At 39.3% G+C, this 12,528-nt stretch overlaps 1 protein-coding gene across 1 annotated transcript in view; it reads left to right on the forward strand.

The window, feature by feature from the left end:
* The first annotated feature begins 3,774 nt into the window (after positions 1-3,774).
* The window catches only part of LOC138952795 (protein phosphatase 1 regulatory subunit 27-like), an 80,793-nt gene continuing 72,039 nt past the window's right edge, over positions 3,775-12,528 (forward strand). The window contains exon 1 of the mRNA XM_070324537.1: positions 3,775-3,860. The gene's annotated coding sequence lies outside the window, so the exon portion shown is untranslated. The remainder of the gene's footprint in view (positions 3,861-12,528) is intronic.

The following is a 12,528-nucleotide window of genomic DNA, read 5'->3' on the forward strand; positions in this document are numbered from 1 at the left end:
TGAGAGCACGTGTTGAAAATTCTCATCGACCAGGTTGTGTATGGCAACCAAATTTGAAGCAGATCCATCGAGAACTTTGGCTTGGCATAGCGAACACACACACACACACACACACACACACACACACATACACACACACACACACACACACACACACACACACACAAGTCGTATAATATAGATATGACTAAGTGCCAAAAGGTGCTCACAGAACAGAAGACGACTTTGTTTTACAATAAAAATGTTTCTAAAAACGTGTGTCTGCTGAAAATTGGTGTGTGTGTGGATGAATGTGCGAAGAGATAGTGGACATAATTTCGTGTGTCTGACTTGAACGGTTTTGAAGTTATCTTTGTTTAAAGTCAAAAATAACGCCAAAACCGGCCATCTGAAAAAGGACATCGTGATACCTCGTGTTTTGAATATGCCACAGAAAAATAACAAGAAGCACAAATGAATTGCATTTAGTTTGATTGAATGCCTGAAACATCGCTTTACAGACGAGACCAAACGTCAAATCTAAATCTCGAGAGAATTTTTTTTTTTCGATAACCGAATTTTAAGGTGTCGCACGCAAGATGATTCGTCATCACGGCATACATTTTTCAATCGCAGATATTTACTAAATTTCTTTTTCAAAAACTCTGGAATTGATGTCGACACGTCAAGCGATAACGGTGTATCAAACTGCTGTCTTTCAAGTAATCCAGCAAAGACTGCAGAACTTTTGAACAGCATTTTTGAAAACGATTTGAAAATTTCGTCATATCTTGCGTGCGACAAAATGTTCGGTAATTAACGGTTATTTTCTTTTAAAAACAAAATTTACATGTACAAAGATCTACTTCATTTACGGAACCACGTGACACATTCTGTGTTCAAAATTTGTGAAGAAATCACGAACCACGATTGCGCTATCAAGTGTTGAAATTATGTCGTCAACATCTTTTCAGATCTTGCGTGCGACACCTTCTTGCGTTCAACATAAAATGTCACTACCTTATCGAGTTTAATGGGTAAAACTAACTATTTGTTGTCTTAGTTTAATCTTCTTAATTAAAAGCGTAATAAAACCGAACTTCTAAGATGAATTTTAATTGAGATTAGCGAAAGAGCGGGCACGCAAGTCGACCTTAAAGTAAAAGAATGATAACACGAGCGTTTGTCGTGTTGTCTTGCGTGCAACACATTGTCCAAAAAGGAAAATGTATATTTTTCTCAGACGTTTTTTAAGTTGAAACCTTGAAACTTCACACACATTTGGGGTTTAATCGCCCCCATGCATGGTAAAAGTCTTGTTGACCCTTGTCAGATTTCAAGGTCACGGCTGGGTCACATGTGGTTCAGAAAACGGATGAAACATATTTTTTCAGAGATTTTTGAAGCTAGAACCTTCAAACTTCAAACAACGCTTTTGCTTAATGATTGTTCAACATGGAGAATTCAAGGTTGATCCTTGAGAAATGTGAAGGTCACAGCAGGGTCTCGTGTGGGTAAAAAAAAAAACATAACCTTTTTCTCAGAGTTTTTCAAAGCAAGAACCTTGAAAGTTCACATCTTTGGGCTTAATAGCCTCCATACACGGTTAAAGTCTTGTTGACCTTTGTCGAATCTCAAGGTCACATGGGCAAATCAAAAACACGAAAATGCATCATTATCTCAGTTGTTTTTAAAGGGAGAGCCTTCAAACATCACACAACTCTCAACTCCGACTTAAAGAAGTTAAGGTAGATCCTTGTCACATGTCAAGGTCACAGAAAGGTCTCGTACGGGTAAAGCAAACAAAACAAACAGATAATATTCATTTTTTCAGCTTTGTTGTTAGCTAGAATAGAGGCACATGCCACCATTCCATTCAACATGACTCATAGAAATGTATGATGTATGACGTAATTGCATTGTGTGTAATGACGCGGCTGCCTCTGTAGTTATTCCAGCCTTTGAAGAAATGGCGTTTTTCCTTGCTTGGACACATTTTTCCTTTTCTTGGATGTTTCCGGAGTTTGGGTGAGTTTGGTGTATATGGTTGAACACAATTTAAAATTTGCATAAAAGTGTATTAAAATAAACAGTGGTAGCCAGTCTCATCTGTTGTGTCGACAATTTAATCTCTTTTGTGTGACCTCAACTTGACCCCTCTGAATGCTCTCAATCATGGAAATTGACCACACTTTAATTATAACCAAACAACATCAAAACTTTGGAATGTGTGAAGTTTCAAAGGTGTTGCTTAAAAGGCGTTCGTGAAAATGACAATTGTATGTGTCTGACTTCAATGCGACCCCGCTGCGACCTTGACGTTTGATTTTATCAACCAGACTTTCATCATGTGTGAATGACTTCAAACACTATAAAACTAGTTGAAGAAATTGACAATTTTTCAAAGTTTAAGCCAGATGGCACTGTTGTGACCTTGAAATTTGACAAACATTAACCAGGCGGTCACCTTTTTTAGAAAATATCCTTAAAGGATCTTTAACCTCACTGTGACCTTGGAATTTGATGAGGTTTAATTTAACTTGCGTAGTGTGCCAAGTTTCAAGGCCCTAGCTTCAAAAACATATGAGAAAACCTCATTGAAAAATGTATATGTTTGACCTCAACGCGACCCTGCTGTGACCTTGACTTTTTCAACCAGACTTTAATCGTGTGTGAACATTATACACTAGAACTGTGTGTATTTTCAAAGCTCGTGCTATAAACGCGCTGAATAAATTGAAAATATTCCACATTTGGACCAGATGTGACCCCGCTGTGACCTTGAACTTTGACAAAGATTAACAAGCAGGTCACTTTTAATGAGGTTTTATAAAAATGCTGAAAGTATGTGAAGTGTGTAAAGTCTAACTGATCTAGTATTAAAACATGTAAGACGTGACAACGACAATTTTCCAGTTTGCAAAGGAAATTTAACCTCGCTGTGACCTTGAAATTCAATGTTGTTTAATGTGATGTGCACCATACCTGGAGGTCATTATACTTTGGTTGTGTGCCAAGTTTCAAAGCCCTAGCTTTAAAAACGTGCGAGATAACCTTAATGCTATGACTCAGTGCCGTTTTGAATGATATAACGAACAAAATTATCGTTATTTGTAAAATCATTTGGGTAAATTTATCTTTTCTTTTCGTAATTGGGTTCCAGCATCTGTTGTCTTAACAAAAATCACAATATCAGTCGTGTTTGTCAACTTTTATTTTTTAGCCCCTTTGTCCGCTTTTCGTGCGCACCTTTTGGCACTTAGTCATATAGATGTGTGTGTGTGTGTGTGTATGTGTGACAGAGGATCGGCAGTGCTCTCTCTCTCCCTCTCTCTCTCTCTCTCTCTGAACTTTGCGCGATCGTGCATGCTTCGGTATATATAGAAAGCTTTGTACTTCGACATCCCAACCCCACAACACCCTTTCACTGTAAACATGTGTTTTCGTGAATTAAACATTCTGATTCTGATTCTGATTCTCTCTCTCCCTGCATGAAGATCCATGAAGGTTTACAGAATAAACGAGGCATTTATTTGTTCATCTAATTTCTTGCTTTCTTTTCTTATTTTTTTATTCTCATTTTTTCTTTCTTTGTAAAGTACTGTACATTGACAACAAGACGACCAACGAAAGGTCACTGATCCTAAAACAAAAAGTTCTTTTTAGATCAGAGTGAAAGGTGAGCATGCAAGGGAGAGCACTGGATTCAGATCGAAATCTCACTCGTTCCAAAATGACGTCATTTGCATTTGTGCGTATTGTTCATGACGCATGTCTGTGGGAATGTGAAGCAGAGGAAATGGATGGACGATTCTTATGCAAGAAAATGGCTGCAAAAAGGGATTTCTTTCGGTGGACTTTCAAGTAACTTTGCTAGTGAGGTAAGTGATTTTGACAAGTTGTCTTGGGCCTAGCTTGTGCACGGAACTGCCACGTTAGACGATGGATGGAGTAAGATCCTCCATGTGGTGTTTTGGTGTCATTTTGGAGTGTTTGGCAGCAAAAGGATAGAACTGCTCATAGATCTCTGGACTGCTTGCTTTATTATTTTGGTACTGCCTTTAGATCTAGTCTTCTTGTAGCAATGATTATCATTAGCTTTTACTTGTACTTCCAAAATTAGACGGTATGATGCTTTTTCAGTGTGATAATATTTAACTACTGTGGGTTATGGGTGCAGAAACTGAAGTCATAGATACCAATACCGACAAAGTTAGTGCGCATGTTCATGATACTGTATTTAGGTCTAGTTTTCTTGTCGCGACATTCTGAAATTTTCCTTCCAGCGCGGTTAAACGGTATGACAGGGATGTCGTTAGTCGGACATCGGTCATAGACCGATAAACTGCCTTAAATGTCCGATTGATATGATCAGGTCTCGGTCAAGTGTCCTATAATACTTTGTAGAAGGCGGACTGTGTCCGATTACATTTTGCTTGCATCACCAGACCACCAGACACAGCAACAAACCACACCGACAGACACACACACACACACTAGAGAGAGAGAGAGAGAGAGAGAGAGAGAGAGAGAGAGAGAGAGAGAGAGAGAGAGAGAGAGAGAGAGAGAGAGAGAGAGAGAGATGCTTTAATTGCGAGACTACCAGCCTGTTCACAAGCATTGGGGGTGGGGGGTGGTGGTAACGTAATATCAACAACAAAAAAAGAGAGAGAGAGAGAGAGAGGTTAAAAGTGAAAGCAGCCAAAAGCATACAAAAGGAGGTACATGCAACCCCAATAAAACAAAAGAGAAGAAAAGACGACATAAAGAGAGAACGGTTGATAGCAGACGATAATGTGTACGACCAATGTAGGTCACCTGAAATGTCCTATTAAAATTTGTGAAGCCGGTCAAATGTCCTATTCATGTTGATTAAGTCAGGTCATGTGTCCCATTAGCACACATTTGTAGCAACATCCCTGGGTATGCAATGCCTTTTTAGTATAATAATGAATAATAACTACGTGGGATTTTGGGCGGACAGAAGTTGTTATCATTGTCACTGACAAGGCTGTCGTGTTCGGTACTGTACTTTCTAAGCCATTTGAGCGAATGGGTGAGAGTGAGAGTGGTTGGTTTAAACTAGCTTTTAGTCAAGGAAAACATTGAGAACGTTTCCACAACGTTTGCATTGTGCATTGGTTGTAGTTAAAAAACAAAGGATTACTGTACTCACCGGTACAAAGACGACACAAGACGATAACGAAAGAAAGGTGAAAAAAATTAAAATGAAAACAAGTCGCGTAAGGCGAAATTACTACATTTAGTCAAGCTGTGGAACTCACAGAATGAAATTGAACGTAGTCCGCCGCTAGTGCAAAAGGCAGTGAAAGTGACGAGCCTGTTTGGCGCGGTAGCGGTTGCGCTGTGCTTCATTGCACGCTTTACTGTACCTCTCTTCGTTTTAACTTTCTGATCGCGTTTTTAATCCAAACATATCATATCTTTATGTTTTTGGAATCAGGAACCGACAAGGAATAAGATGAAAGTGTTTTTAAATTGATTTCGAAAATTTAATTTTGATCATAATTTTAAATTTTTTTAATTTTCAGAGCTTGTTTTTAATCCAAATATAACATATCTATATGTTTTTGGAATCAGAAAATGATGAAAAATAAGATGAACGTAAATTTGGATCGTTTTATAAAAACATTATTTTTGGTACAATTTTCAGATTTGTAATGACCAAAGTCATTAATTAATTTTTAAGCCACCAAGCTGAAATGCAATACCGAAGTCCGGCCTTTGTCGAAGATTGCTTGGCCAAAATTTCAATCAATTTGATTGAAAAATGAGGGTGTGACAGTGCCGCCTCAACTTTTACAAAAAGCCGGATATGACGTCATCAAAGACATTTATCGAAAAAATGGAGAAAAAAAAACATCCGGGGATATCATACCCAGGAACTCTCATGTCAAATTTCATAAAGATCGGTCCAGTAGTTCACTCTGAATCGCTCTACACACACACACGCACACACACAGACACACACGCACACATATCCACCTGCACCCCACTACACCCCCCCCCACACACACACACACACCTTCTTGAACACGAGCGTACACCCTGAAAACAACAAGCAACTCTCGCCGAACATTTGCTAAACTACAACCAATGAAAACTCTGAACAACGAAGTGACTGTGGTAAGATAAGACTGTGGTGAATATGTGTGTGTGTGTGTGTATGTGTGTGTGTGTGTGTGTGTGTGTGTGTGTGTGTGTGTGTGTGTGTGTGTATGTGTGTGTGTGTGTGTGTGTGTGTGTGTGTGTGTGTGTGTCTGTCCATCAGCCCATATGTCTGTCCGTCCTTCTGTCTTTGTACACTTTTATCTTCACCCCGTTCTAAAGTTTTCCGACGTGAACAGTATCACGTGAGATATCTATCACATACGTCCTTAGCGAATATTGATATGTCTAGAGTCGTTGGCTAACCCCTTTGATTGTCATACCAAGGTTAACACTTGTATCTGTTCATCAGTTGAAACTGATTGTAAGATGCTGTGAAATACTTAAAATTTACATTCCCTTCTGAGCGCAAGTGAAAGATTATTTATAAAAGAATAAAACCTTTTCGGGGATACTCTGGGATGGTCGTTGTGGGCGGGTGGTCGTGATTAAGAGGATGTGTTCAGGGCAGGTTCGACTGTACTTCTTTCAAGGTTCATCTATCGCACACCTTGTCTATGAAAATGTCTGTCACACATTCTTATCACCCCGCTACTAAGGTGTTCTGTGTATCGATATTTGAATAAGAGACACCACTTGTACCCACTGGGATCCACTGTTCCCACTGCAACAAAAATAACTGTCCATCCTTCTGTTGAAGCTGTTTAGTTTGAACATGATTTTATATAAATGACAAAGGGGTGGCATATAATGCAAAAGATAAACTTGGGACCACACAGCAAGTCTTGCTTAGCCTATACCAAGTGTGGTTACACAGTAACATTCATTCAGAACAAGAAATTCCTTCGAGGTAGGAAAAGCACCCCCGTTGGTCAAAGGGAAATAACCATTCTCACTGCCACCAACTGAGAAGGTTATTTCCCTTTGACCATTAATGTCTCTCTATAAGTCCTTGTAGAATCTTAATCCATCAATAACTCCCTAACCGTGTGTTTGACTGGTCCCAATTTTTGTAAGGACCGTCTCAGGAATGTATAGAACCTGTTCACCAAGTTTGGTGACGATCGGTCCGTTCATTCTTGAGATCTATATGCGAACACAAACACACAAACAAACAAACAAACAAACACATCGACCGAATCCTATACACACCCCTATACCGGGGGTGTAAAAACGTCTTGTACAGGCTTTGTCAAGGTACAGCGTTTGAAGCTGTTTCGTCAACGTTAAAGAGCAGCGTTTGTTTGTGTTAAGCCGATGTCATTATGATCAACATTATGGATTTACATTGGAGTAAAACACTCTTGACATGTTGGTATTTGCGAGGTTCTTGTGCTCTGTCTATTTTTCTGTATGTTCGTCACGCCGCAGTGCTGAACTTATTCAGAACCACGGTGTCTGTCCGCTTGTTCTCACATTGGTTACTGCTGTGAACAGCAAACAATTTCACGTGAGACGGAAATAGTTTATTGTCAAAAATCTCAAACTATTACAACGGCTGAATTTCTCTCATTTAATTATGTTGTTTTCTTTCTTTCTAGGTTATTTTTTTCTTCTTCTCTCATTCTTTCTTTCTTTCCAGTACAAAACATGACATTTTTTTGTTTCTGTGACTTGTGATTGTAAAACGTTACACCACTGTTGTTTTGAATAGGTTAATCCTGTAGTAAACACAAACTGAGGAATAGGGCCTACAAGCCACTTAACCCTGTCTATATGTCGTTCTTTCAACTTTAGTTTCTTTCTTTCTTTCGTTATTTCTTTCGTTATTTCTTTACAGTACAACAAAAGGGAATATTTTCTCTTCACTATAACCCGACAGTGTAACGTAATGCCACTGTAATTTTGAATATTTTAATCCTGTTGTAAGGCTAAAGTTTGAATACAAGCCACTTATACCCCTTTTAACCCCGGACTAGCTTCTCATAAAGAAACATCATTCCTGCACCTGACATAAAACCATAAAAGCCAAGGTGTACCAATCCTCCGCCTTTTAATGGGAATACAATGCAGACAGTATATCACAACTGGAGCGTGTGATATAAATTGATATCCCACAGCTTGACCGGAGTGTGCGAGATACGTTTAACTATTCCTCAACACGGTAATATAAAGCTCCCGTGCTCAAAGGCATTCTTCACAGCTGATGGCGTAGAATTACTTCATCGATCTTTGAACTTAGCTCAGGGTGGAACAGTCTGCGTTTTTTATATCATCAAAGCATGCCGATAAATACAGCCAAATGGCTGAATCGACAGCGGCAACAAAACAATATGTATAAATCCCTCAGTATACATTTAAAAGCACCTTGCTTATCATGAAAACGATTGAGTAACCATCCCACGTCTCTTCAGGCTTAGACATGGAGTAGTCGAGCATTCTTCTCCTTCTTCTTCCTCTTCTTCTTCTTCTTCGTTCATGGGCTGAAACTCCAACGTTCACTCATGTTTTTACACGAGTGGAATTTTACTCGAATGACCGTTTTTATCCCGTCATTCAGGCAGCATACGCCGATTTCGGGGGAGTCGAGTATTCTTTTTTTTAAGACACACAAACAAAATCAACAGCCATTCTGCTGCTTCCTGTTCAGAGAGAGATCTTTTTTATGCTGAAGTTATTTTGAAAATGTACAGACATGAATGGGTCTGTGATAATTTACGTACAAGGGGAAGACAGTCCCTTTAACATTTGTGTGAGCATACGTCTGTGCTGCAGTCTTGACGAGATAAGTCTCACTAGTTTTCTCGTGACATGGTAGTTTGAAATCTTAGATCAGTATAATGGTTTGGTTCGCAACAACGAAACTCGTGCAAATATTGAAACAAGTAGGTGGCGACTTGTACTTATCTCCGAGTTATTTGTTAAGCACTTACGCTGTTTACACTTTGTTCGTAGACAGAAACAATCTATGATTTCGAAATCGTAACATCTTCGTCTTACATACCTGGTGACCTACATCTTAATGGTAATTCTCTGTCTATATACTATAGATTTTCTTTCTCTCTTTCTCCGTCTCTCTGGCGTTCTCTCTCTCTCTCTCTCTCTCTCTCTCTCTCTCTCTCTCTCTCTCTCTCTCTCTCTCTCTCTCTCTCTCTCTCTCTCTCTCTCTCTCTCTCTCTCAGTGTGTAACTTCTTTGCTTCCTATTTACATGACAGATCTCAATATACTGCCCTAAACTGTAAAATATCTACTGAGGAGACTGTGAAATGCGGGGTGCCTCAAGGTTCAGTGCTTGGGCCGATCTTGTTCTATCTGTATATCAATGATCTGCCACTGCACATTTCTGATAGTAATGTAAGAAGTGATTTTTTTGCTGACGATTCTTCTCTTCATGCAAGTGGAAAGTCTGTTCCAGTAATAGAGTCCTCCCTTCAAACAGCTTTAAACGATGTAAATAACTGGTGTAGTGCCAATGCTATGCTTGTCCATCCAATAAAAACTAAAAGTATGGTAATTGCAACCAGACAAAAACACCAGATTTCTCCACTCAAACTAAATCTTACTATTGGTACGCAATCAATTGAACAAGTTCAACAGCATCGCGTTTTAGGGGTAATTATTGATTGTGAATTCAAGTGGCAGGCACAATTACAGCATATTTGCAAGAAAGTAGCCAAGAACGTTTTCCTCCTATCCAAGTTAAAGCAATTTACGGACAAAAGGACTCTGGAAATGTTCCACCATGCTCATGTAATGCCTCACATTAATTATGTTTCGACGCTCTGGGATGGCAGCAGTGATGTCCACTTGAAAAAGTTAGACTCTCTCTATCGTCGCTCGGCCAAACTCATCGTAAAGGATAATGCCTCAACAGATATGACATTAAAAATGCTTAACTTTCTTCCACTGGAAAAGCATCTCAAGGTAAACAAAGCCATTTTCATGCATAAATTGTATTACGGTAAAGTGCCGATTTACATTACATCATTATTTAATAAAGCTACCCACAGATATGGGTCGGTCAACTTGATCCCACCGATTCCACGAATTGACCTGTATAAGACCAGTCTTGCTTTTTCGGGTACTTCAGTTTGGAATTCAAAAGTTTTAAAAAATGTGTTAAAAACCACTTAATGTCTGAGTAGTTTAACGCCTTTTGATTTACCACACTTAGTATTACGTCAAAGATATGCTGTGCATTGTATATTCTGAACATATTTTGTTGTACTATTGCTACATGTTCGATTGCTACCAGCTTGTATTTATAATTACCTGCATAGTATGCATTTGATTTTATGAATAACCACATATGTATGCTCTTCATGCCTCATCTTCATCATCATCATCATCGTCATCATCATCATCATCGTCATCTTTATTATCACGTGCTGAAGTTTTCCGACCTCCTTTTGTTGGTTAACTTTTTAACTTTTTCATTTTAATTTTTTAATTATGTAGTTGTGTGTCTATGCGTCCCAAGGACAGATTGTAAGAAAAGGCGTAGCCTTAAATCTTAATCCTTGTTAAATAAAGTTCAATTCAATTCAATTCTCTCTCTCTCTCTCTCTCTCTCTCTCTCTCTCTCTCTCTCTCTCTCTCTCTCTCTCTCTCTCTCTCTTTTCTCTCTGTCTCTCTGTCTCTCTCTCTCTCTCTCTCTCTCTCTCTCTCTCTCTCTCTCTCTCAATACTCTCAATACTTTCAAAAAACACCTCTCATTACATTTAATGTCAAATTACGAAAAGTCACAGTGATGGAAGACTTCGTTCTGATTATTTTCATATTGATCATATCTGTCCATAAAGCATCAGTGTTTCATAACGCAAGAATGTATGTATAGCCTACAACGTGTATATAGTCATGTGAATAGTTTCTCTGCCTTGCTTATCTTTTGTAATTGTTTTACGTATGTGTATATATATATATATGTATTCAAGATTAGAATAGTCCCTCTCTGGGCGAGGGCTGGTTGAAAAGAAGCTCGTTTATATTGCTTATGCCACAACCCTCGTAAAATAAAATTTGATTTGATTTGATTTGATTTGATTTGATCTCTCTCTCTCTCTCTCTCTCTCTCTCTCTCTCTCTCTCTCTCTCTCTCTCTCTCTCTCTCTCTCTCTCTCTCTCTCTCTCTCTCTGAGCGTGCTCCTCTGGACATACATTTTTTGAAAACTTTACTTTTATACAATGGTAATAAAAACAAACAATCAAACAAACTGACAAGCTAGCAAATGTTTCAAGAAAACAGAAAAAAAACCACATAAACACACACATACACGAGAACACTGATCAGAAGACGAGGGGGGGGGGGGGCTCTTTCTATACCACAGTGCGGGCGAAGCCACAAGCTGCAGGTCACAGGAGCTTGTATCCAATCGCCGGTCGATCATTATTTACAGTCCACTACTACGATAGTAGTAGTATGTCGTAGTAGTGGACTGTAAATAATGATCGACCGGCGATTGGATACAAGCTCCTGTGCTGCAGGTAGATTGATTTCGGCTCGGCTTATACCTGCTAACATCTTGACACTTCAGAATCACTGTGACCATAAACCTGGACCGTGACAGATCAGTGCCAGTGGGTCATGACCTGACACGGGGACGTTTTAATAGTTTGAAGAAGTTCGAGATGGGTTTCGTAGGTTATGGATAGGCGAGGACACAGAGAATAAATAATAAACATATTTTATCTCCTGATTGTATGTTTCTTTAAATTTAAGTTCGTATATTGTGCAACATAACCGGCCTTATTTCAATGCACCAAGCTTTGCCCAATTCATTTGAGGTTAAATTTAGGCTTCCTAGCAAGATTACACACACTTTTCTGCTACAAGAAATATGTTTACACTAAAAGGAAAGTGACTATAAGGCTTATATTGACTGAGGCTACCCCGGATCAAACAGTTAAAATACCACCCGCCCGGGTAACGTAACCACATTAAGAAGATGGCGTGGTTATGTGCGCTGAATGGTGTGTTTACACTCACGTAACATTTAGCCATGACTTTGATCCCGGGAGTGTTGTGGGTTATTCTTGCAGTAAACGTTGTGCAATTTCTGTTTGCTGCTGATTCGCACCTTCAAACTTCGCTCAGCGTCAACCGAGCAGAGCACTTGAGGGCCGTTCTGGGATTTGTTATGGGGGCGAGGACGCCCCCATTCTATACGGATAGTTTCGAGGTTGACCATGGGCAGCGCCATTTTGTTGTGAAATACGTCATCAGTTTGTGTACACAGGAAGTTGTGACATCCGTCACCCTATGGGAGGGGTGACGTCAAAATTGTTCATCTGTAGAAAGTTGTGAAATCCGTCACCCTATGGGAGGGGTGACGTCAAAATTGGTCATCACAGAGTTTGTGTAACACAGGAAGTTGTGAAATACGTCACCCTATGGGAGGGGTGACGTCAAAATTGTTCAACAAAAACATGACATGTCGCATTGTGCAGGGTCAACTGCAACAAACTCAAACCGAGCCATT

This window comes from Littorina saxatilis, linkage group LG17 (assembly GCF_037325665.1).
Source record: "Littorina saxatilis isolate snail1 linkage group LG17, US_GU_Lsax_2.0, whole genome shotgun sequence".
Lineage (NCBI taxonomy): Eukaryota > Metazoa > Mollusca > Gastropoda > Littorinimorpha > Littorinidae > Littorina > Littorina saxatilis.